This window comes from Chelonia mydas, chromosome 4, assembly GCF_015237465.2.
Source record: "Chelonia mydas isolate rCheMyd1 chromosome 4, rCheMyd1.pri.v2, whole genome shotgun sequence".
Taxonomy (NCBI): Eukaryota; Metazoa; Chordata; order Testudines; family Cheloniidae; genus Chelonia; species Chelonia mydas.
This window is the reverse complement of record NC_057852.1, coordinates 136,452,682-136,476,811: the sequence shown is the minus strand read 5'-3', so window position 1 is coordinate 136,476,811 and position 24,130 is coordinate 136,452,682. Positions and strand designations below refer to the sequence as shown.

The 24,130-nt window shown below is 51.3% G+C and overlaps 1 protein-coding gene across 1 annotated transcript in view; it reads right to left on the bottom strand.

The window, feature by feature from the left end:
* The window catches only part of FBXO41 (F-box protein 41), a 54,674-nt gene extending 38,047 nt beyond the window's left edge, over nucleotides 1-16,627 (bottom strand). Inside the window, exon 1 of the mRNA XM_007054865.3 lies at nucleotides 16,203-16,627. The gene's annotated coding sequence lies outside the window, so the exon portion shown is untranslated. The remainder of the gene's footprint in view (nucleotides 1-16,202) is intronic.
* Between the last annotated feature and the right edge of the window lie 7,503 nt (nucleotides 16,628-24,130).

Here is a 24,130-nt window from a genome sequence, read left to right as displayed (position 1 = left end):
CTTTGGAGGTTCATAAAGTAAATCTCTGTCCCTCACCACAAAACCTGCACACAAGGTGTGACAGCTGGTGTGGGTCAAGATTGAGATGTGTTGATAGAGTAGGTTGTGTGGGGAGCATAGGAGCTGGAATAGCAGCGGGTTGAGAGTCAGGAGTAAGGGACATCGGAAGAGCTGTGTGGGGCACCCAGGAGGGGCTGCAGATCAGGAGGAAGGGGCATTGGCACAGTTTTGGGTGGGGAGCCCAGGGCTGGGATAGCAAGGGGCTGCGGGTTTGGATTGAGGGGCATTGGCAGAGCTGTGTGTGAGAAATACACCATTTCCTAAGGATAATGAGGCAACTGTTACCACCCCTGCTGAGGATCTGTAAGGAAAGCATTATTTACCAAACTAAATGCTTCTTCCCTTTCGGATGAGGGATGAAAGGAAGGGAATTTAATCAAGTGTGAAATTGACATCTGCCTTGGGCAAATACACCAGGCCCCCCCCCTTGATCCTTGTTAACTAACGCTAGGGAAGCCTCAGTGTAGATAGCTATCCGAAACCAGTCAGAACTGATCACACGCCGGCACTGGAAATGCATTCGTTATTCAGCTTGGCTTCTCCTGCATGGCTTCTTATTCTGGGCACCGGAGGGATTTTCTTTGTGACGGCAGTCTTGAAATTAAGGATGGGAATGACCTATTGGATCACCTAGTCCATCCCCTTCAGCAGGACCGTCCCCTGCAAGTCTACTCTGTGCTGCCTTCTCGTGTGGAACTTCACCCAGTCCAGCTGCGAGCATCCCAAACAAATGGGACTTCCACCACTGCCACGGGAGGACTATTCCACTGCCTCATAGACATCAGAGCCAGGCTGTCCAGCTTCCTGCTCTCCAGCTGAAATTTCCCTGTGCTTGATTTCCTCCGCAATTGCCTGTCTCCCTTTCCCCTTCCGTTGGGTGCACACAAGCCATAGTCCTTCTTTTGAGTCATCTGATCCTTTAGCTAAGTGCAAGATAAAAAAATACCAGCACCCATGGTGAACATTGACCATTTATTCCTGCTGTTTGCTTGTCTGCCTCAGCCCATCCTGGCATCAGCCACTGGCCCCAGTTGACAAGGCAAACGCTGGCTCGTAGTAGTTGTTGCATTTGCCTCTTTAGAAATGGGGGACCCTTGGTTACTTATTTAGCCCATGCTATACGCCGCTTCTCCTGTACTTTAGTCTTCTCCTCCAGTGGCTAACGCCCTGACACACAAAGAGGCAGTATTCGTGCACATGGGCATTGTATTATAATGAGGAAGACTCTAATATGTTGGAATGAATGGTAGCACACCTGAAAAGTCCTGGAGTGATAGCCCTGGAGACCAGAATCCTCCATTTCTGGTACAACATGGGCAGTGACAATGCCAACTCCCTGTGCACGCACACAGCCCCTCACCCTGACGTGGTGGGAACACCTCTAAGAGTCTGGAGAACTTGGTCTCCATGGGTCTTCGAGTCCTCTGCTGAGAGGGCCAGTGCCACACCCCAGTTTGACGTGACCACCTGTCCCCTCTTTGGCTCTAAGGAACGATACCTGCCAGGACATTGATTGTGGTACAGCCACAAACAAACCACGCAAACGCCTGGTAGGCGTTATCCTCCTTGTTCGTCTGAAACCGAGCAGGACCTGCCCTGGATCTCAGTGCCCGTCTGAGGGAAACTGTGCAAACAGAGGAACCTGACCTGACTGCCAAAGCTCGTTGGTGGTGGACACTGGGGAGCTGTTCCTCCGGCAAGGAGGGGATGCTGCATGATCCCAGAGCCTGCCTGAGCTCTGGACACCGTTGTCCTCTTTAGAAATCCTACAAAATGGCTGAGCCTGGCCCAGGCCCTCTTGGTCTTGCCCACCTTAGATGCTGCTAGCCATAATAACTCCAATGGGGCTATTCGTGCCCCAGACTGTACGGGGAATTCCCATTACGCTCCATGAGAGGGATGCGTGTGGAACAAAAAGGCCAGAGCCTGGCCCCTCATGAACTAACACCTGCTCCCTGGGCAGGTCTAAATCAGTGCCCTGGGGTGGGGTCAGAGGTCACTATAGTGCTGGAGGGGCCATCTTATTGGATGAGAAGTAAAACTGAGAGCCTGACCCCTCGTGCTCATTAGATATCCTGCAGCACCTAGGAACAATAAGAATGATCAGACAAGGGCTTCGTCTGGTCCAGTATCCTGCCATTATGGCTAGATGCTTCAGAGGAAGGAGACAAAATATCCGTAACAGAATAACCTGAGCAGATGAGAGGTTTCTTCCTAGTCCCCAGACAGTTGTGGCTTATGCCCTGAGGAATGAGGGTATGGCCGGGCAGCCGTTAGAATTTGGCTGCCTACGTAATCCTCCCTACAGTTCTAACTGGATGCTATTCTTCCCTCCCCCCGGTCTTTATATAGTGTATACTGGTTCTCTGGGCTGTTAAACAGCTGTCATGTTCTGCCTCAGAGGAAGCTGCATTTTGGTGATGAATTAAATTATTCTTGTGTCTCTCTCTCTCTCTCTGTATATTGCCTATGTTCTGCAGGCAGTCAGTAAGGACAAGGATGGTCTAGTGATCAAGGTGCTAGCCTGGGAGTTGGAGACCAGTACTCCTTTTCCTGCTCTGCCACAGACTTTCTGGGTGACCTTGGGCAAGTCACTTAAGGTAAAATTTTCAAAAGGGGTTCAGTCCCATTTTTAAATGTGACAGGCACGTAAGGCCCAGATTCATCGATTCCAAGGCCAGAAGGGACCACTGTGATCATCTAGTCTGACCTCCTGTATAACACAGGCCAGAGAACTGCCCCACAATGATTCCTAGAGGGTATCTTTTAGGGAAAAAATCCAATCTTGATTTTAAAATGGTCAGTGATAGAGAATCCACCCCGACTGTTGGCAAGTTGCTCCAATGGTTAATTACTCTCACTATTAAAAATTTACACCTTATTTCCAGTCTGAAATTGTTTAGCTTCAACTTCTAGCCACTGGATTGTGTTAGACCTTTCTCTGCTAGATTGAAGAGCCCATTATCAAATATTACTTTCCCATGGAGATACATATAGACTGTCATCAAGTAACCCCTTAACCTTCTCTTTGTTAAGCTAAATAAATTGAGCTCCTTGAGTGTCTCATTTGAAGGCATGTTTTCTAATCCTCTAATCATTCTTGTGGCTCTTTTCTGAACCCTCTCCAATGTATCAGCATCCTTCTTGAATTGTGGACACCAGAACTGGATGTAGCATTCCAGCAGCAGTTGTACCAGTGCCAAGTACTGAGGTAAAATAACTTCTCTACTTCTATTCAAGAGCCCCCTGTTTATGTATCCCTGATCACATAAACTCTTTTGGCCACAACGTCACACTGGGAACTCGTGTTCGGCTGATTGTCCGCTATGACCCCCAAATCTTTTTCACAGGCATTGTTTCCCAGGGTAGACTCCCCCATCCTGTAAGTATGGGCCACATTCTTTGCTCCTAGATGTTTACATTAACATTTGGCCATATCAAAACACATATTGTTTGCTTGCACCCAGATTACCATGTGATGCAGGGCACCCTGTATCAGTCACCTGCCCTCTTCATTATTTCCCACTTCCCCTATTTTTGTGTCATCTGCAAACTTTATCAGTGATGATTTTATATTTTCTCCTAGGTCCTTGAAAAAGAAACATTAAATAGCAAAGGGCCAAGAACCAATCCCTGCAGGACCCACTGGAAACTCACTTGCTCCATGACAATTCCATTTACAATGACATTTTGAGACCCATCAGTTAGCCAGTTTTTAATCCATTTCATGTGTGCCATGTTCCTTTTATATCGTTCTAGTTTTTTGAAACCAGATGTCAAGAGGTACCAGCTCCCACTGGGAATTAGCTGCCTAAATACCTCTGAGGATCTGGGCCTGAGGAACTTAAGTCCAGGGATTTTAAATGAAACTTAGACCCTAGTGGTGGGACTTCAGATCCTAAGCCACTTGAAAATTTCACCTTGAGCCTCTCTGTGCTTCAGTCCCCCATCTGTAGAATGGAGTTAATAGCCCTGCCCTGCCTTGGGGAGATACTAGGGATACTAGGGATACTATGATGATACCTTAGATGATCATAATGATCTGTTCTGGCCTTCAAATCCATGAACCTTACAAAGTTTGGGAGATGAGCTATCCAGACAGGGGGATATCAGGTTATCAACAGCTGGGTTCAGTGCATAGGGCCCATGACTGGATGTCAGGACTTCTGGGTTCTATTCCCAGTTCTACCGCTGGGTGGACCTCGGGTAAGTCACTACCCGTCTCTGGGCCTCGGTTGCCCCATATGCAGAACATGCATCCCTTTGGAAAGCGCTCTGAGCACTACTGATGAAGCCCGCCACGAAAGTGCTAGGGATGGCGAGGACTCATACATTTCCTTCAGGATGGTTTTGAACACAGATTTTCCATAGGGGTCTTTCAGCCCCGCTCAGACGCATCCACCTGAAGGACGAAGCACAAGCCGGCCATCTCCTATACACTCCCCACACCACCTTCGGCCCCAGAAAACAGCCAGAGACGGTACCGGCTGTGTCTGTGGGGAGGCTTGTTATTAGAGGTGAGGGCTGAAACGCACAGAAGAAGCAGGTTGATTTGCCTGCAGGGCTGGGGGAGCGTTAAACCATTCTGACAAGCAGAAAACAATGTGCGTGGGCACGACGTGGAAATCTCAGGGGGCAACGGGTAGGCCCTGACAGGGAGCCAGCACAAACAGAGGGCTGCCCTCATTGTGCGTCTAACATACAATTCATGTCTCTCTTCTCTGTGCGCTTCATCGTCCACCCACTGGGCTGGAGGGAATCTGGGAGTCAGGGGGTGCACAAAGGCCTGAAAGGACCATTTTGATCATCTAGCCTGACCGTCTGCATAACGCAGGCCTGAGAACCTCCCCCAGAGATTCCTGTCTGAGCTATAATCACCATCATTTCTGCTGCCAGGGCAGTCCCCAGGACTCAAACCAAGGACCTCTGCCACCACAAGCAAGAGCCAGACCCCTAGGCCAGGTGTTAAAAGAAGCCCTAAACTCACACACAGGCAGGGGTATAGTGACATACACAACAGATGTTCTCAGGAGCTTGCTGAGGACAGGACTCAAATTCTCAGGCCTTGGGTATTGTTTAGGTTCAAGGACTGGAGCACATTGCCCTGAGGTACCTAGCGGCTCTAGTGAGGTATCCACTGAAGTCATTGGGGCCGCTTGCCATTGAAGGTTGCCCAATCTACGTTGGCCTACTGAGAAGCACCTGTCTTGTCATGCAACCCCACTGGAATCCAAGACATTTCTCTGAGGTCTCATTCCAGGTTGAACTCTTTCGTGGGGCAGAACGGACTCAATCCCCACTCCTAATGGAGTCAGTGGCAAAACTCCCATTGACTAAAATGGAAGCAGGATCAGGCTGCAGACTAGGGTTCCATGCCAGAAGGAACAGTTCTCCTCAGGCCGGTTTTGCATTAGGCCATGGTTCCTTCATGTTTTTAGCCAGCCTCCAGCCGCGGCCAATATCTGATGCTTCAGAAGAAGGAGATTTTCTCCTCGTCCGACTACAACGTTTGCCTGTGGGAACTCATCCCTGTGCAGAGGGCCAACGCACCAGTCCATTCACAGAGCTGGGCAGGACACGATTTGCTCATCTCACAAAATTCTTTGAGATATTCCAGGATATTGAAACATTTTCCCCACCTTGAATTGGGACAACAAGTAAAAAAATCTCAAAATTTTTTGCGAACCAACAAAAACTTGGATTTGGACTCAATGGCAGAGGTGCTGACTTTTGTTTTTGCCGGTGGGTGATTCTCTCCACCTCCTCCCCGCCGTTTGAGTGGTGGGCGGGGCCTTAGGAGGAAGAGGCGGAGCAGGGGCAGGGCCTCAGGGCAGAGTGCGGGCAGAGCGGGAGGTGGTGTCACAGTCCAGCCGCCGGGGCCCACAAAAGATTAATCTGGCCCTGCAGGTGCTGAGCACCCTCTTCTTTTTCTAGGGGGCTCTGGAGCCCTGGAGCACCCACTGAGTCAGCTCCTATGGTCAATGGAAATGTTTCATTTTGATTTTGACCTTTTTTATTTTTAAAACCTTTTTCTCAGTCTAAATTCACTAACATCTCGAAACAAAAAGCCAGTTTGACTCAAAACCCCCACAGCTTTTTTGTTTCAAAAACGCTAAAGCAGGGGCGTGTTTCAACGCTTTTGAAACTTTCCCCCCCCCCTATATCTTTGTGAGTCGGGAGGTTCGTTAAAGGCGACCCTGTTTCACGGAGAGTTTTGGTTTTGACGAATTGACATTTTTGGAAAAAAAAGGTTCATCAAAAAAAATTCCCAGTCTGCTCTCTCGCATAGGTGCCAGCTTTCTTCTTTCCAGGTGGGTGCTCCACCACGAGGCCCCGCCCCTTCCCCCAAGGCCCCACCCTCGCCCCGCCTCTTCCTGCCCTCACTCCGCCCCCTCTCCCCAGCGGCTCCCACTCGCCGGCGAACAGCTGATTGGAGGATGGCTGGTGGGGGCAGAGCACTCACTATTTTTTGGTGTTTGCCCTAACCCCGGAGCAAGAACGGAGTCAGCGCCTATGCTCCCTCGACCCCACTTTGAACTCAAGTGGGTTGGAGGAGGTGAAGAGTCTTGGTCTGAGATTCTCTGGCCTGTCCTAGGCAGGAGTTCAGACTAGAGGATCACAAAGGTTCCTTCTGGCCTTTGTGCATCCTTTGTTGCAAGGCATGAGTTTCACGTTCTACCCGCTTGTACAATGCTGTATTTGGGGGAGGGGGGAGGGATTCCTTCTTGACCCCTGCCATGACCATCAAGGCTTGACACAGGCTGATTACACCCACCAATGTTGCTGTTGACACTGAGCCCACCTGGAAGGTCTCACACTTTCAAGAAGCAATCAGCCTCTGTGACGTTATTGACTTGGACTGGGACCGTATAGAACATTGTTGCAACCAAGGTCCTGTCGTGGCACCAAATCTTGTATAAAGGGGGTCAAATAAGGTGTCTAAGATGAGGTTATGGTTTGCTGGTTAGGATTATGCTATCTGTTTGCACATATCATTTTTGTATTTAAAGATATAAGTATTGGCTCTATACTGTCTTTATTCCAAACTTTATGTTATGCTTCTGGGTGACACCCCAGCCAAGTTGGTGTCAGCTCTGCCTAGCCTGCTTGATGGCCCATTAAGGACCATCAGCTCTACAAGTGACCCATTGAGAGAGAGGCCTCGTGACTCAGCAAGGCCATGCAGGGACCTGCCTATGGACAGAATGCTGAGGTTTTTCCAGGCCATGGGATGGGCAGCTTGTCCTTGGGACAAAGAAAGAGAGACCACACGGCAAGAGAGTATAAAAAGCTGCTGCAGCTCCTCCATCTTCTCTTCAATCCTGCTTCTTACCTCTGGAGGGACTTCGCTACACTGAAGCTTTGAACCAAGGACCGAATGACCCCTCCCAGCTGGGGATGTTCTCCAGAGACTTGATCTGAACCTGCAGTTTATTCCATCACTGCTACAAGCCTGAACCTAGAACTCTGCCATTACGGTTTGTCATTGAGTCCATTTAACCAATTCTAGCTCTCATCTGTATCTTTTTCCTTTTATGAATAAACCTTTAGATTTTAGATTCTAAAGAATTGACAACAGCGTGATTTGTGGGTAAGATCTGATTTATATATTGACCTGGGTCTGGGGCTTGGTCCTTTGGGATCGAGGGAACCTTTTTTCTTTTGCTGGGGTATTGGTTTTCATAACCATTCATCCCCATAACGAGTGGCACTGGTGGTGATACTGGGAAACTGGAGTGTCTATGGGAATTGCTTGTGTGACTTGCGGTTAGCCAGTGGGGTAAAACCAAAGTCTTCTCTGTTTGGCTGGTTTGGTTTGCCTTGGTGGGCATAGAAAGCCCAGCCTTGGGCAGTAACTGCCCTACTTTAAGCAATTTGTCCTGAATTGGCACTCTCAGTTGGGTCCCGCCAGAACCAGCCTCGTTACAGCCTCTTGCGGCGAAGAATTATCCATCAATGTATATTTCCAGAGCCCCTTTCTTCTAAAAAAAGAAGCCAAAGCACTTTGCAAACTGACCAGAAATCACTCTGCCCTCCAAGGAAATGAAGCCTCAGCTGGGGTGGAGCACAACCCGTCGTACATAAGGGTTTAGGACAGGGAGTGAAGGAGAAATGGCCAGATTCTCTGCTGCAGTGAAGGTGTGCTTAGCACTGCAGAAAGGGGAGTTGTCAGGGAGTTGGCTACAGATTCTCTATCCAGCCCCAGGCTGGAGCAACAGGGGTACGAGAGGTTCAAGTACACTATAAAAGGAAGCAAGGCAGAGCGCTAGTTTGTTTCTGTGTCCATATAACATTGCTGAATTACGTGCTACTCAGTTTGGCTGGCACAGGCTCAATTAGGGAAATCCATCTCATTGCGACCTCTCTCGGGGAAGCTATGATATTCGATTGCTCTGACAGCTGATTAGTAGGGATGGTGACTCTGCCTAATGGGGATGCCTTTGGGTGATTTTCTGGTACTAAGATCCACATGGGTCTCTCTTTTGTGCTTGCTCTTCCCTAACAGAAGATTTCAGACCCTACACAGTGGTGACACAATCTGGGAGTGGATGACCTACCGCCCCTCTGCTTAAGCTATTTCCTTCAATACTATTCTGCAGCAGGGAGTTCCAGAGGTTAATCATAGCGGTGTGACAGCGATTCCTAGAGTTAAGGTTGCACAAGCGTTTCCATCTTAACCTTTGGGATTCCTTATGACCAGGTGTTACACATGCCCAGGCCTAAATTTTGGAAAATTTTACCTTTCAAGCTGAAATTCTTGGCGTATTTTTGACCGGCTGTAATGCTGTCAAACCTCCAGGGCAGGGTACAAGATAAGAAACTTTGGCAGGAAATCACCATCCCTGTGAACTGGCTAAGCATCCTGGTGAATGCTGGGTTTGATTGGACCAATTTATGGCCAGTGTGTTTTCTAGACAGAGTCTGCGCTCTAGGCCCATAAAACGTGATACTAAGTAAAGCTTCTGTGAGCATACTCACCTGCTCAGGAAGTGCAAATATTGTGAGATTAGTAGCAGGGCAGCTGGTAAGGATTACAAGGAGAGGGGCTCCCTACTACAGAGCTTGCTGGATGTGAAAGATGGTGTCCAGCCAGAGAGCATGAAATCGCAGACTGTGGAGTTGGTTTTGGTTTTTGTTTTTGTAAACCTAGGTGTACGGAAAAGAGCCTGAAACATAAACCCTTGTATCGGAGGCTTGAGGCCTGAACTAAAGTAGTGGTCAAAGCTTTGCTGACATAAAGCAGAGTCAGGTTGTGAACAAGAGGCAGGCCCTGCTCACAGAATCTGGCAAGAACAGGGGCTGATTTTGCAGAAATACACATTCCTAAGAAGTGCTTGGCACAGAACATTCATGCAAACAAATCCCAGAAAGGTGGTACCAGAACACCTGGAAACCAACACATTCCCCAAAGAGAACAGGAACACAGTGGCCTATCTTAAAGATAAGGTCAGGATGACAGCCTGATGGCTGGAGATGTTTTGATCAAACCAACATGAACAAGACAATGGGTGGTGGTTAGCAACGTTAGAGGGTGGCACCTAGCCATGTCAGAGGGGCGATACGTAACTTGTTTGTATCGATGTATAAAGAGGTATCTCAGAGGGAGTGTCTTTGCCTGGCCTAGGGGGGAACAGAAAGTCCGGCCATTCACTGAGCTGGTCCATTGTTAAGGTCATACATGTAGTAGTGGTCCGGCAGAATCTGCAAGTTACTAGCACCGTGCTTAATTGGCAATAAACCTGGCCATTTGCCTTCGTCCCTTAATGGATCTTGTGGTCATTGGACAGTTCAATCGAGGTCTGCTATGCTAGCTACCTGCACAGAGCTGGGATAGCACACAGCGAGAACACACACACGCAGCCAAACATCTGACTACACTAGGAAATCCATGAAAAAAACTCCATTAAGAGAATGCTAAGGCTGCATGGGTGAGCATTCAAAGTCAGGAAATGCCAAGGTGAAAGTTGCAGGCTCCCCCTTATTGTGGCCCCTCTTATTTTAGGGGTTTTCTCAGGTGCCCATCATCCTGGAATCTAAGTTTGTGGGGGGCATGTTGAATGAAGGGATTGAACCCATCTCTATGCCAGCCATGACTTTTGGGTGATGTGATGGTCAAAACCAACGGATCGTCCCCACCTGCGAAAATACCTGAGGGTTGGGAGCTTCAGTGGCACCCAAATCATTCCAGGGAGGATGGGGGGGAAGGTGGATTTGCCCCCTTGGAATAGGCACAGGTTCTCCTCCCCCAGAAGCCACCGATCCCCCACAATCCACATGGCTCCTGGGGGATCTGCCAGATACCAGTGGCCGGCTCCTGGGAACCCTGCTTATGTCTTCCCGACAGCCCAGCTCCGCTGGAGGAGTGCGCCAAATGGCTGCAACATGACGGTGGTGGAGGGGCACTACAACGTGGGCACCTGGCCTTGCCCCACCTTAGCCACAGACTGAGCGGATTTGCCTGCCCGGGACAAGAGCTCTGGGATGGGGTTGAAAACTGGGCCGAGGGTCCCCACAACGTGGCAAATATTGCGGGAATGCCTGGGCACGTTGGTGGCATCTCGCCACTGACGTCAACAAACCTGCCGCACCATAGCTCCAGGCTTTCTCCCTTGTGCCAGAGGCCAGGTCTTCTGAGGCTGCACTCCCGGCTCTGCTGGCTGCTTTCCCTCGGGCACATGGCTTTGCCTTGTTCCCCATCCCAAATATCATCCACAGAGCAACAAGAGGGGGCCCGGCGCCGCGTGCCCCGTCACTGCCGGGCTCGGTATGCCGAGAGGTGCGGGTGATTGCGTGGCTCACGTAGCTCTGTGAGGCCGAACGGTGCGGCGACACGCCGTTAACATCACTGTCGGGATAAGTCAATCACCGGCCCCCTGCCTATGACAAAAGGGGCTGTGAACCCACCCAGGAGGGCTTTTGTTGAGCGTTGTGGGCCTGCGTATGGGAAGGCAGAACACACAAAACTGAGGCCTGGTCTATACTTAAACGTAGGTGCTCAGGGGGGCGAACAATCCACACCCTTGAGTTCTGCAGCTCTTCAACCTAGACATGTGTAGATGCTTCCGTCTACCTAGCTACTCTCCGGTGCCAAGGGGGAGCTCCTACATTGATGGAAAACCATGCCCATCACAGTAGGGTGTGTCTACACCATGGGGTGATGCTCCTACAGTCCCTGTACGACAGGCCTGGCCCGAGAGAGACTCAACGGCAGGAAGAAAGCCAAGTAGCAATATGTATGCATGGTGTGACCCTGGGGGAACCCCGAGAAAGGTTCTAGGTCTGGTGCTGGCTAACGAGGCTTGGGGCAATCAGCAAAGAAGCTGTCCCCTGGGTTTTTCTGGGTCCTCCTGCATTTGGAGGAGCAGGACTTCGGACATTCCTTGTAAAAACCAAGGCTGCATCAGAGAAAATACCAGCCTCCATCCATTTCTACTTCCAGCCACAACAACCTACTAGACCTCACATTTTTGGTTAGCTGCTCAGCTCAGGAAGGGTAACCCTCTCATCAGCTGTAGTATCTAGAGACCCCAGCTGAGATCAGGGCCCCTTTGTGCTACAGGCACAGAGTAAGAGATGGTCCCTGTCCCGAGGGCTTCACAACCTGAACAGATAAGACTGGAAAAAGTGGGAGAAAGAAAACATTATGATCCCTATTTTACAGATGGGGAACTGAGGCACAAAGAGATTCAATGAACTGGCCAAGATCACAGCAGGGTTTTGGAGAACTAGAGGGCATTCAGAGAGGGGTGACAAGAAGAATCAAGAGCTTGGGGGAAACCCTCTTGTGAGGAGAGATCGAAAACACTGGGATTTGTTACTTTGAGACAAATAAGATGGAGACATGAGAAGAGCCTATACAATAATAGTCCAGCAAAGGGAGATCCGGAGCTTCTGTTCTCCCTGTCTCGCAAGAACAAGGGAACAGTCAAATACAATACAATAAAAAGTGGTCACATTCAAAACCGATCAAACACAACGTGTAATTAGACTGCGGAACTCACTGCCACAAGGTGTAACTAAGGTCAGGAACTTAACCAGGTTCACAAAGGGACAGGACATTTATATGGATAACAACTCTGGATATTCTTGTTATAATTAACACTAACCATTTTGGAAGGTTTCAGAGTAACAGCCATGTTAGTCTGTATTCGCAAAAAGAAAAGGAGGACTTGTGGCACCTTAGAGACTAACCAATTTATATATCCTCCAGAGACACCCACTGTACAGCACCTAACGTAAACCCAACCAGCAATTAGGGAACGTCTCCAATATTAGAAACAAAACACAGGCAGACAAACAAGCCACAGACAACAGCAAAGGGACAGGCCTAGACTATCCCCCGATCCAAATTCCCCTAGACTTCAGAGTGCCCCAGATCCACACCACATTTTGTGGCTTGAGCTACTCTCAACTTAACACCATTAAGCGGGGAAAAAACTGCCCCTCCGAACACCCAGCCTGGTGATCTGTATTGTATGATTCATAATAAAGAAAAAAATTACAAGGAACCAGTTTTTCATCCTAACCCATTTTGGAGCCTTTATAGGGCTGGCTCAGTTGTTTATTATAGACAATAATATGCTGGAGCTAGACCCAAACAGCAGCTAAGAACAATCCATTCCCTTCCTCAGCCCTCCCCCAGATGGGAAGGTGACCCTACGTAAACTAACCCCCAGGCCCACCTCATCACAGATGGGGTAGCACTCACACATAACAGCTCCCGCGGCAGAGCTGGGCGCTCCCTTCCCACCTGACACGGAGTCACAAGAGATTTGCTTCCTCAATGCAGCGTCTGTCGCCTAGAGGCACTGGGCCAGACTCGCCACCCGGTGCGTGAAGGACAACCTCAGCGGGCAGAACCCAGACTGCTGGGCGGTTGGAGATCCACAGCCAGGGATATGGGACCCCAGGGACTGTGGTACCCAGGGAAGATGGATGGAAGTCAGTGGTATCTCTCCTGTGGTAAAGCCTTGCTCAGGTACAGCTGCCTCTGTACAGCTCAGGTACAAGCTGTACCCACAGGGACAAAGGATGGCAAGAGGATTCCCCCGGAAACTCATGCAAGTCTTTAGCTTGCTGCCCAGTTCCGCTGCGAGCGCCCGCTCCTTGCCCCAGCACCCAGGCTGAGTAACCGGGTGCAATGCTCGAACCGCCACAGTGGCTGTAGAGCAAGAGCTTAGCCCCAGCCTGGCCTTCCTCCAGCGTGACCACCCCTCTGGCTTCTGGTTCCAGGGTATGCAGAGCCCAAGGAAGGGATGCCAGTGGCCAGCCTCCGCTTCCCCGGCCCATGGTCAGTGGAACCTCATTAGCTCCATGGTGCATGCGAGGGTGGAGAGGGTTTTACCACCTCGAAGGCACTCAGGACACATTGTGAATGAAGGTTTGTCCTTGATCCCTCTGTATCCTGGGATGTCCCCTCCATATTCCTGACCAGGATTTTGAGACAATCAAAGCCTCAGACAATCCACCCCAGATGTTACCCAGAGGCCAGGACTTCAGGAGTTTAGCCAGGGCAACTTATCCAGCTGAAGTTTCCTTAGATCAGGGGCAGTCAATAGATGGACCGCCGGCCAAATCAGAACCACCAGATGCTTCTGAACGGACCCCGAAATCTTTTTTATTTCCTTATTATTATTGGTATTATTTTTTAATTATTTTCTCTGGAGTCTGGACCATGACTATACCTTGACCAAGGAATTTGGACCTTGACAAAAATAATTGCCTACCCCTGACTTAGATGTATTTCTCAAGAACTTGCAAAGTCCCTCCCAGACTGCTGACAACCCACTATTGCTAAGAAAGTCCCTGAGGCTCTGGAAAAACACCCGGCTCCATGTTTATTCCCCCCTGGTGACTCCAGATCAAATGTGCTCCTTTTCTAAGCCAGAAAAGGATCGTTCTAACTGCCGGCACCAGCACCACCCAGCACACCAAGGCCCTGCAAATCCCGCCGAGCCCTCTCCATGGCCCACACCAGTGCCGGCAAGGAAGATTTTGCAACTGGAAATGGGCCAGCCATTGTGCTGGGGATGCACAAGCCAGAACAGAATCCAGCTCCAGGAGCTTTGTGTGAGCAGGGCTGACCGGAGTGACAAAGTTGCCTGCGCCAGTCCAGTGAGCAGGTACGAGTGGAAGGTGCAGAAGGGGCCATGTCTTTCCAAACATGCCAGCGCTTCCAGCTCTGCCCCCAGCTCACAACTTCCAGCCGGCCAGGGAGCGAGGGGTGAGATGAAAACACCCAAGGCACCAAATTCCATTCTGGATGTACACAGACTCTAAGCCCATGGCTCCCATTCATCAGCCTTCACTGCTTTCTCCTGCCTTCCTCTGCCCTGCACTTGTTTAACCAAGGGACGCCCTGGGGAGTCTAGCTTGTTAAATCGCCATAAGAACCTTTCACCGAAAAGCCGCTCTGCTGATGTGAGCTGCTCTCTCTCGCAACCCCCCATTTCATTAAAGCAATTGTTCAAGAACTCTATTAATCTCAGTCTCATCTTATTTACGGGCTCTCTCTCCTATGTTGCGGACACGTCTGTCTCCCAAACAGTTGCCCATGGTGATGGATAGATACAAGGCCGGTTGCTTGCAAGCATAAGTTTCCATGTGACAACCTGAGTTTCATCGTTAATTTCGGGGGAAATGTAGCTCAGTCCAAATTCTGGGGATACTGCTCTAAGTGATTTTACTTTGGCTCGGCGAATGCTTTGGGAAAATGGGATCGGCTCTCCCACAGAAGTCATGAGGCTTGGGAGATCCATTTTTAGCGAAAACCATCCAGGGAAAGAAATAGCCCTATAATTTATGCAGGAAGAATTTATAGCACGCCCCCTGATATTTGGAATTGTCCACTTACATTCTGGTCCTTCACCAGCTTGATTTCATATTTTGAGGGAGTTACACAAATCAGCTATTCTGCATTGTAATATACACCTCTACCCTGATATAACACTGTCCTCGGGAGCCAAAAAAATCTTACCGTGTCATAGGTGAAACCACGTTATAGCGAACTTGCTTTGATCCACCGGAGAGCGCAGCCTCCCCACCCAGCGCTGCTTTACCACGTTATATCTGAATTCGTGTTATATCGGGCCGCGTTATATCGGGGTAGAGGTGTATTACTGTCACATGAGTTCCCGCTTGCTACAGTCTGCTGGTGTGACTCCATGACACAGAATACACAGCCTATAACTTTATTTTAATACAGTCTTTCCTACTTCCGGATGCTCTTTGGCTTTAATAACCGTTACAGAATTCAGCATGAGGCTATGGACATTTTATGGCCCAGTTTGTAATCTCCTCCGACGCTAGGGTATCTCCATCAGCACCAATGGAGTCTTTATTGGTTTATGCTGGTGTAACTGGGAGCAGAATCTGGCCCGTTTCCTGTATCTGGAGAGACAACAAGATGGGAGTGCTATCCTCCTATGGGTGCAATGCACAGATACTCATCAGAAACGGAGATGTACATCTTGACCATAAAAACTGTCTCTTCATAACATGAACAATGCTCCGGATTTAATATAAGCATGACCGGAGTCATTCCTGCCATTAACAGCATGGAAAATGCATTACCTTGTATGCATGCAGACTGACAGACCCAGCTCACTACCCAGGGATAAACTGGTCTGAAAATGAAATTAACACCAGTATTATTCTATCAGTTACACCTGAGTTTCACCACCGATTCGGCCTTAAAATCGGCTATGTTTTTAAATGAACCACCAGTGAAGCACAGAATCACGCAAACCATCCATCTAGAAATGACTGCCTGGTTATTAATTATTATTATTATTTTTACAGGCAGAAGGGGGTGGAGGGGAAGGAAGAAAAGACCTTGGCTCATACATCCAGCATGCGATTGCTGCTGGTTACCCCGGCCCCTGTTTACCTCCATTTCTTCCCCCCTTCTGGAGGCTCTTGCCAAAATCATGGTTCATTCCACCCCAGGGTAAAAATCACCCTAATGTCAGCACACCGGCAGGGTGTGTGTGTGTCTGCGCGCTGATCTAATCTGAAAATTAAATCCTCGCTCCTCAATCCGGTCTCCCTCTGGTGCATTTCTCCGGCACATGAAACGTGCCCGTTTCCCACCCCCTCCGCCAAGACATTTTAAACCAGCTACGGATCGGGGCGCCCCTTACCTGCTAGAGGGGGCGCTGCCCCCCGCCTCCGGCCACGCTCCGCTGCAGAGCGGGGCCCCCCGAATTCTCCCCGGGGAGCCGGGCTCGCGAGGCCAATGCCCGGGACGCCGCTCAATCCATACCTGGCCCCGGCTCCTCCAGAGAGGGCAGCAGCCGCCGGAGCCGAGAGAGGGTGGGACGGGGACCCGCCAGCGAGGGGACCGCTGGCCAGCGCGGTCCCCAGCCTTTGTCGGCGGGCGATGGAAGCCAGGCAGCATCCGAGGGGCTGCGGGGCCAGGCACACACCCACCCCCCGGAGGAGGAGGAGGAGGAGAGGAGGAGGCGGGTGATTAATTCAGCAGCGCCCAGCTCGCTGCAGAGAAGCCTCCATTTCCAAGCCAGCAGCAGCCGCGGCAGCGTCGGGGCCGGGGAGACCCGGGGCCGGGGGAGCAGGAGCTCCGCGGTTGCCCCCGCATCCCTCCGCGGGACCGGGCAGCCGGAGCCGGACTCTCGGCCGCGTGTGCGGCTCTCCCCCGCCCGGCGGCCGGCCTCTGCCGAGCTCTGCCCCCGCCCGCTGCAGCGCGGTCCCACCCCCGCCCCCCCCCCCCCCCCGGATCATCCTCCTCCCCCCTGCAGGGCCGCCCTCCGCCTTGAGATCCCGGGGGGGGGGGGACCCCACGCCAGGGAGCGTCGGCAAACTCGCCAGGCCGTGCTCGGGGAAGGTGAAATCCCGCCCCCCCCTTTGCGAGGTCCCTTGGCTCTGGGGCCGCAGAGGTCCCTGGCGGGGCGGGATCCCCCGCAGCTCGGAACAGCCCCTGCCCGGTTCTTTTGGACTCGGTGCAGCTGCCAGTCATCCTGCTTTAAACGTCTGGTTGCTCATTTATTTGCCGTGTGTCCGACTCGCTTGCCCGGGTGCGGCTTTGCCTGATTAAGCGGCGCCTGGCCTCAGTGAAACGCCAGGGCACAAGGACGGAATCAATAATGCAACTCCTCGCCTCTCCCAGCTCCGGGAACCGCTGCCCAGGGAGGGAAGGTGCCAGGGAAGAGTTAAGTGGCATTGTTGCACTGCAATGGGTAACCTGTGTGCGGGGGCCCTCTGTTGGATGGAGGGTGGGAATGTGTGTCATAGGGCCCATATTGCTCTAACTTTCTGGAGATTCTCCGGTGTATAGGAAATTCTGGTGGTCATCTGCTGCAAGTCACCCCGTAGCCAGGGCTCAGATCCTCCTGTACACAAGCACAGGAACCCTGGGACTTGAGCTAAGGAGAATCTTCCTTACTCTTAATCGTGTAGAGGCCTATGGGACACGGTTCTGGTTCCCTCCAGTAGACGGCAGCGAGACAAACACAGGTCACTACAGTGATACTATTTAACGCTTATATTGCCCTTCCCCCTCCCAAGCACTTCACAGACATTCATTTATTTTTGGTGCTTTTGATCCACAAAAGGGTTTTGCCACCACTAGGTCATTCACCCTCACCCACCCTGCAAAAGGTGATCAGCATTATACACCCCTCTGGGCAAGTACCAGGTCTTTTCTATTTCAGTGTAAAGCATGGAGCACACCTACGATATGGTATAAATACATAAGGAGAACAACAATGGTCATTTATAATTTCCATAGTGCACAGGAGACCTGGGACCTCATCCTGATTCTGCCACTGTGACCTTGGGCAAGTCACTTCTCCTCTCTCTGCTTTGGTGTCCCCGTCCCGCCTGTGTCTATTCAGACTGTCAACTCTGTGGGGCTAGGTCTGTCTCTGACTGTGTCAGTCCAGCACCGGGCGTCCTGATCTCAGCTAGGGCTCCCAGATGCTGCTGTAATGCAAACAATCAACACCGCAAACCCACAGAGGGAGCGTGGCTTGAGCAGCCTGCATAGGGTGATCACAATTCCATAGGGAATTGAGGCCACAGACAGCTGCTCCACTCCCACCGGGGGGCATCCTACATCAAGTCTGCTCTTTATTTTCAGAGGCCTCTTCTCCAGCAGAAGCTCACTTGGGATGTAATTGACATGGGGGTTTATATAGCGGGGGGACCGTCAACCCCTTTACACAAGCCGTGCCCGCCATCTAAGTGGCGTGTAACTTCCCCACCGGGGCCATCTGCTTTTCTCTGGCTCTGCATCTCCCAGGTCTGCCGCCTCCATCGTTAAACCGCTTGCTCCGCTTGATGGCCTCAAGACCTTTGGGAGGCTCTTCTCTTTTCCTGGGATTTAGCCAATAAGCAAACCCCGGTCTGTTCCCCATGTGCCTGGCAGCCAGACAACCGGGGGCTGCTCCCGATGCATGAAGATCTTCAGAAAGAAATGACAAAAAAGGCCATTTGAATGCGGGAAACCCCCCCACCCTACCTCTCTTTCTCTTTCCCTTTGCAAGAGCATCAGACCAAATCACTGCCCAGCCTCAGGGTTCCCAACAGAAGCAGTGGCCAAGCTCCCATTGGCTTCAACATCTTCCCGCCGCCCTGACTGATGGCTTCATGCAGTACATCACCGCCTTGTGGATAGCTTTTGCAGTGAGGCCAAAGACAGAAGCAGCAGCCAGCCCCGGAGAGAGAACTGCACAGAACCCCCCTGCGGGTCGAGGTGGTGGCAGGGTGCATTGTGGGAAGCTTGCACAGCCAGGGCCCGTGTTGTGCTTGTTCTGGGCATAGACAGTGGCCTTTGGCTTCCAGGGCTGCCCATCATAAGGTGCAAAGCGGGGGTGGGGGGGGGTCTACGTAGGCCCTGGCCCAACCACTTTTTGGGCAGGCCAAACCTGTGTGGTGCTGTGAACCCACACACTGGGTGGGGTGTGTGTGTGTGTGTGTGTGTGTGTGTGGCCTCTCTGCCTCCCCTTTGCCCCAACTTTAAATAGCATCCAGCAGCCCCTGCTGCCAACACATCCGCAAAGGCGCATGGTCCTGGGGTCCCGTCCAAAGGATGCCCGGCCAGTCTTGTTCCCCCTTAAATCAAAGCACAATCTCAGTCCCACCCACAGCAGCACAAACCACTAGTGGCCCAGCTGTGTCCGACTCTGCAATCGGGGTCTACAGTCTTTCTACTCCAGTGGCAGATTTCTTCCCTCCTGCTCCCCGGAGGGATGAAGCAGCATTGATCTCCTTGGTCGTCTGTCACCACCAGTTCGGGATGGTGCAACAGGCCAGTAATGGGCATGTGTGAAGCACAGACACCTCTCCAAATCCCCTAAGGGACATCAGCCCCAATCCTATAGCCTTTGCTAAGGCATTAGAGTGCAGCCTGATGTAGGGCTAGGAGACAGGGCCTGTTACCATGAGCCCACCTCGCGATGGTGGCCAAGCCAGTACTGTCTGCTGGGCCAGGATCCCAGGCAGGAGAGGGGCACCAAGCCAGGCATCAGGAGCAAGGTGAGGCGACAGTCTAGCTCTGTAGCAGTAGCAAGCCAGAGCCTGCACTGTCACTCAAATAATTCTCCGGGGCCAACGTCCTGGTTTAAATAACTGGTGTGGACCAATCAGGCAGCTGCAGGTGTCTGTCACTCTGGCCTTTTCAGGCGGTACTTCCTGCAGTGTCTAACCCTCCAGGAATCGGTGGGTGATGCTTTACCTAACTGCCCAGTTGCAATGAAGAGATGTCATTTGCCTAGGATCTCACCTCCCCCCCATTCTAGCCTTGCAGATCTTTACAGTTCTCTTCTCTGTGCCTACTTGAAAGAAGGGCAATAATTATCTTACATCTCTGTAGTGCCTTCTATCACACAAGGCACTATCCCAAAATGCTTTGCTGTGGGGATGGATCGAGTTGTCCCAGTGCAGCCACTTCTGGGGTGGTTATTCAGAGCCAGAAGCACTGCACAAGAAGTAGATTTTTTAGGAGGGTCTGTGAAGGAGAACTCCTCCATTTGAAACAGTAGGAGGGAGTTTTTAGGGAAACGGACAGCAATTTGGGAATTTGGCCATGACACCGAGTTTTACAGCTCTGGCCCCTCTAAAAAGTGCCAGGAGATATTTTGATGAAAACCAAGGCTCTGGTCAATTGTGATTGTTAAAAGACCTCTGGTGAGTTTTGCAACATTTCCAGCCTGGATAATGGCATTCCACCTGCAAAAAGTCCCACCCTGGTCTTAGTTTGGAGAACTTATAATTCACTACCCCTCTGTCACAGGGTGGCACTGGCCCTTTAAGAGGGAGCAAGGTCCAGTGTAAATGTGACTGATCAGTACCAATCAATTAGGTTTAACAGAGGGCACTTGGTCCACAGTTGGGAGGGAGACTTGGTAAATCGGAGCTGGCTAGCCCCCCTCAGGGAGATGTGCCAGAGGCTGGAGAGGGTTCCTAGGAGAAGGCTGGAGAAGGGTTTGCTGGCTGACCTCCAAGCTGGAGAGCCAAGGCTGAAGATGGCAGAGCACTGTAGCAGAGAGAGTGGCCTGCTGATGGCTAAGCTGGAGAGGGCTCAGCTGCTGACTTCTCCATGCTGGAGACCTGCTCCCAGAAGAACAGTGGGAGGGCCTGGGGAAGCGAGAGACGCTCCCCCGGTGAGGCTGATCCCCCAGCAGGGAGGCTGTGGAGGTTCCTGCTGGGAAGCGTAGGGTGGCACTCCAGCTGGAAGGGCTGGGGGGTGGCTGTCTTGCCAGGAGGGCACTGAGGAAGTGCCCAGAAGACACCAGAGCATGGTATGTGCCACGCTGACTGTCTAGCTAGCACAGGACTTCAAGGACTACATGTGCTAGATGGGCTGTGGCTTGGAACTTCTGTTATGGACTATTTGGGCCATATTGCAATACATCAGCCCCAAGGACGGGTAGGGCTGAGACAAGAAAGCTTGCGTAGAGTAAATGGGGACTCTGAAGGAGGGAAACCGAGGCAGACATACTAGTCATGCTGCAGCCTGCTGCACGAGGGTACCTCAGGCAGGGTTGCCTTGCTACCAATGCCTCAAACTCAAAATTGTGCCACCGTTAAGTAGCTGCCGCATCCCACCCCAGAAGTGGGTGCATTTCAGCAGTGGGTGAGGCGTTCCCTGCACAGGCAATGACCCAGAGCCAAATTCTACCTTCAGTTACACCTGGCCAACCCCAATGACAAGAGCTATAGAAATAGAAGGGGCGACTGGCAATGATCATGATGTCACAATGCAGCATTGCAGCGTGAAGATTCTGGTCAATGGACAGACAAAGAGAGGAAGGCAGCATTCTTGGCACGGAGGGGGCAGCTAACGGGGGACAGAGGACGCTTGGGTGGGAGAGGGGCATGCAATGCTCTGAGCCCCTGTGCGATACGGAGACACGTCACGTGCTGTACGACTGGTTGGTGGTTTTGCAGAGCTTTTCAGGTTTGGCATCAATAATGGATGTGTTTCCTGAGGGGTATTAATAAGGGCTCATGCATCATGCATGACGGACTTCGCAGGGAAAGAGTGATGATTGTTTACTGCTATGAAAGAGGCCGGCGGCCTGTATCCTGCCAGGGTGGTGGTGTTATTAACAGCGCAGCCATACCTGTCTCAGCTGTGGCTGGGATCTTGTCACATCACCTATGCTAAGCACTAGTGGGCCCAATCAGCACCGGAATGGGAGACCGGGAAAGAAAAACCAGCTGCTGCCTCAAGGGACAGAGCAAGTGGCGCTCTTCACTTTGCCAGTGCTGAAGTACTGCCTCTGGCTGGTGCTAGGGGGCGCTGTGCTGCTGGAGGCACACCTTGCAGGTGAGACATTAAAACTAAGGTCCTGACCACGGGTGCCATGGATTTCTCTGCAAGAGCAGAGGGGTTCACTGGGGTCCTGGCTGAATTCCGTTCCACCCCCTCCATTCCCTCAGCTGGTTGAACGGGATGCAGGATTCTTCACTCCTGGGTTTAACTTGTGTCTGGAGGGTGACCAGCATATAGGAGGGGAAACTGAGGCAGCTTCCTGAGGCTTGTCAAGGGAAGGGGGTTGGTTCTCTTCTGTTCTGGGCTTTATTCTCCCCTTGGTATCTGAGCATGGTGGATGGAGGGTCTTTGGCAGCTGGGCTGGGGCTTTGTCAGGCATGTCTCAGTGTCTGGAGAGGGGACGGGATGAGCCCATGGTCCTGAGGATAGGAGAAGAATTGTGTTTCCTAGAAGACAAACACTCACTAAAGGGCAAAGAACCAAACAGCAGAGAGAAACCACAGCTTTCATCTCTGGGGCTGACTTTCACTTGCAACCTCACTGCTGGAAAAACAGGCCTGGCACACGATTTTATCAGCCACTCCGAGCCCTGGCAAACTTGTGCCAGTGTCGGGCTGTTCAGGGCATTGTTTTTAGCTGCTTCTCTGGTCAGGTGTTGTCAAATAGACAGTCTTGGCCGGCTAAGCCAAACTCTTAAACAGAAGGCCAAAGAGAGAGAGGAAAGGAAAAGGATACATGGGGTCTCGGGGCGGGGTGCGAGTGACAGTCTCACATCCCAGGTGATTGGGATTTAGCCCATAAGGCTGGTGATGTCAGCTGGGTCCCACTCTTGGCCCGGTCTGGTCAGGACATCACTCAGGATCAGGATGTTGAAGGCCCATGGTAAATCCCAGCCATGATGGTAAAGCCTGGGGCAGCGTTGTTGGCAGACAGCTTCTCCTCTTCTTGATTTCTTCTCTCCCCTCCCGCAAAGGCCTTTTCTTTCAAGGAATCCAAAAGGGAGCGATGGGCAGAACAGCCCATCCCCTCATTATTTTGCGCACCAATGAGGGTTCATTTCTGATATCGGGTTTGGTCTGCTGATTTCCATTCCCCCACGTCTCGTGTTTACCAGGCATGATCTTAACCCAGCCTTTGAGCTCTGCCAGGAGGCCTCTTTGTTTGGACCCCCTTCTGACAACAAATATTACTACATGACCCCGATCACATTCAGATGACTTGGCTTTAGGATGAAAAGGCCAATGCTCTCCCCTGGCAGCTATCTCCTTGGTGGTGGGGGGAAGGCGGGGGGGGGGGGGGGGAAAATATTTTCCTTGCCAAAAAACAAAGTCGTTCTGCCCATGGCAAGAATGCCGTGACCCGGGTACGACAGCCGCCGCGAGCGCTCTCCTGCCTGGATTGTGGCATTCTTGCGTGGGAAGAACAGCATTTTTGCCGTCCCCTTCAGGCTCCCTTTGGAAAGGACTGTGGACCCCCAGCACCTCGTGTGGCAGAGGGGAGGATTTCACTCTTCCGGGCTGCTGAGCCAGGGAGAACGGGAAGCACTGGCATCTCTCTGCCAGGCTCCCTTCTAGACACGGCCTTGGGGGCTTCCACCGTTCCCTTCGCTTGCACAGACGAAAGGTCCATCTGACACGCTGTAATACACCCGCGTTGCACAAGACGGCCAGGAAGAGACTGACCTTTTAGTCCTTAGCTGGAGTGCCATGCCAAGGCCACCCCCCTGATTACTGACCCCTGTCATGTGACTGGGTAGAGCCACAGACTCCAGAGGTTACTGCCACAATCCCCAGAAGTGGCTGCTCCAGATTTATCTCCTCTACGGGGATTTCCAGCACCGGGATTGGCACGTGGCTGCGGTTCCTGTTTTGTGTGTGGCCAGAAGAACACAGTCTCCAGGGCTGTCAGGGGCACTGCAGTCGGTTTTTAAAACAGTCAAACAGATGGGATCCATTTTTCTCTGTCCTTCCTTGACTGAGTTACTAGCACATCCCCCACATTCCCCCTAGCCCAGGGGTTCCCAAACTTCAACAACCTGTGAACCCCTTTCACTAATATGTCAAGTCTCGCGAACCCCCTCCTAAAAATGACTATTTCCAGGGATTTTCTCCTTTACCTGAGTATAAATTATAAAAGCAGTGATCTTGGAAATACAAAATTTGTTTTTATGACTTGCTTATTACACACTATTTATTATTCATTATTATTTATCATGTCAGTATTTTTATTACATTATGAAAACGGCAACACTCTTCCAAGGTCTCACTTTCGTAGCTTGTATCACTTTGAATAATCTTGTTATAAGACAAGGCTCCTATGTTTAATCAAGGAGTA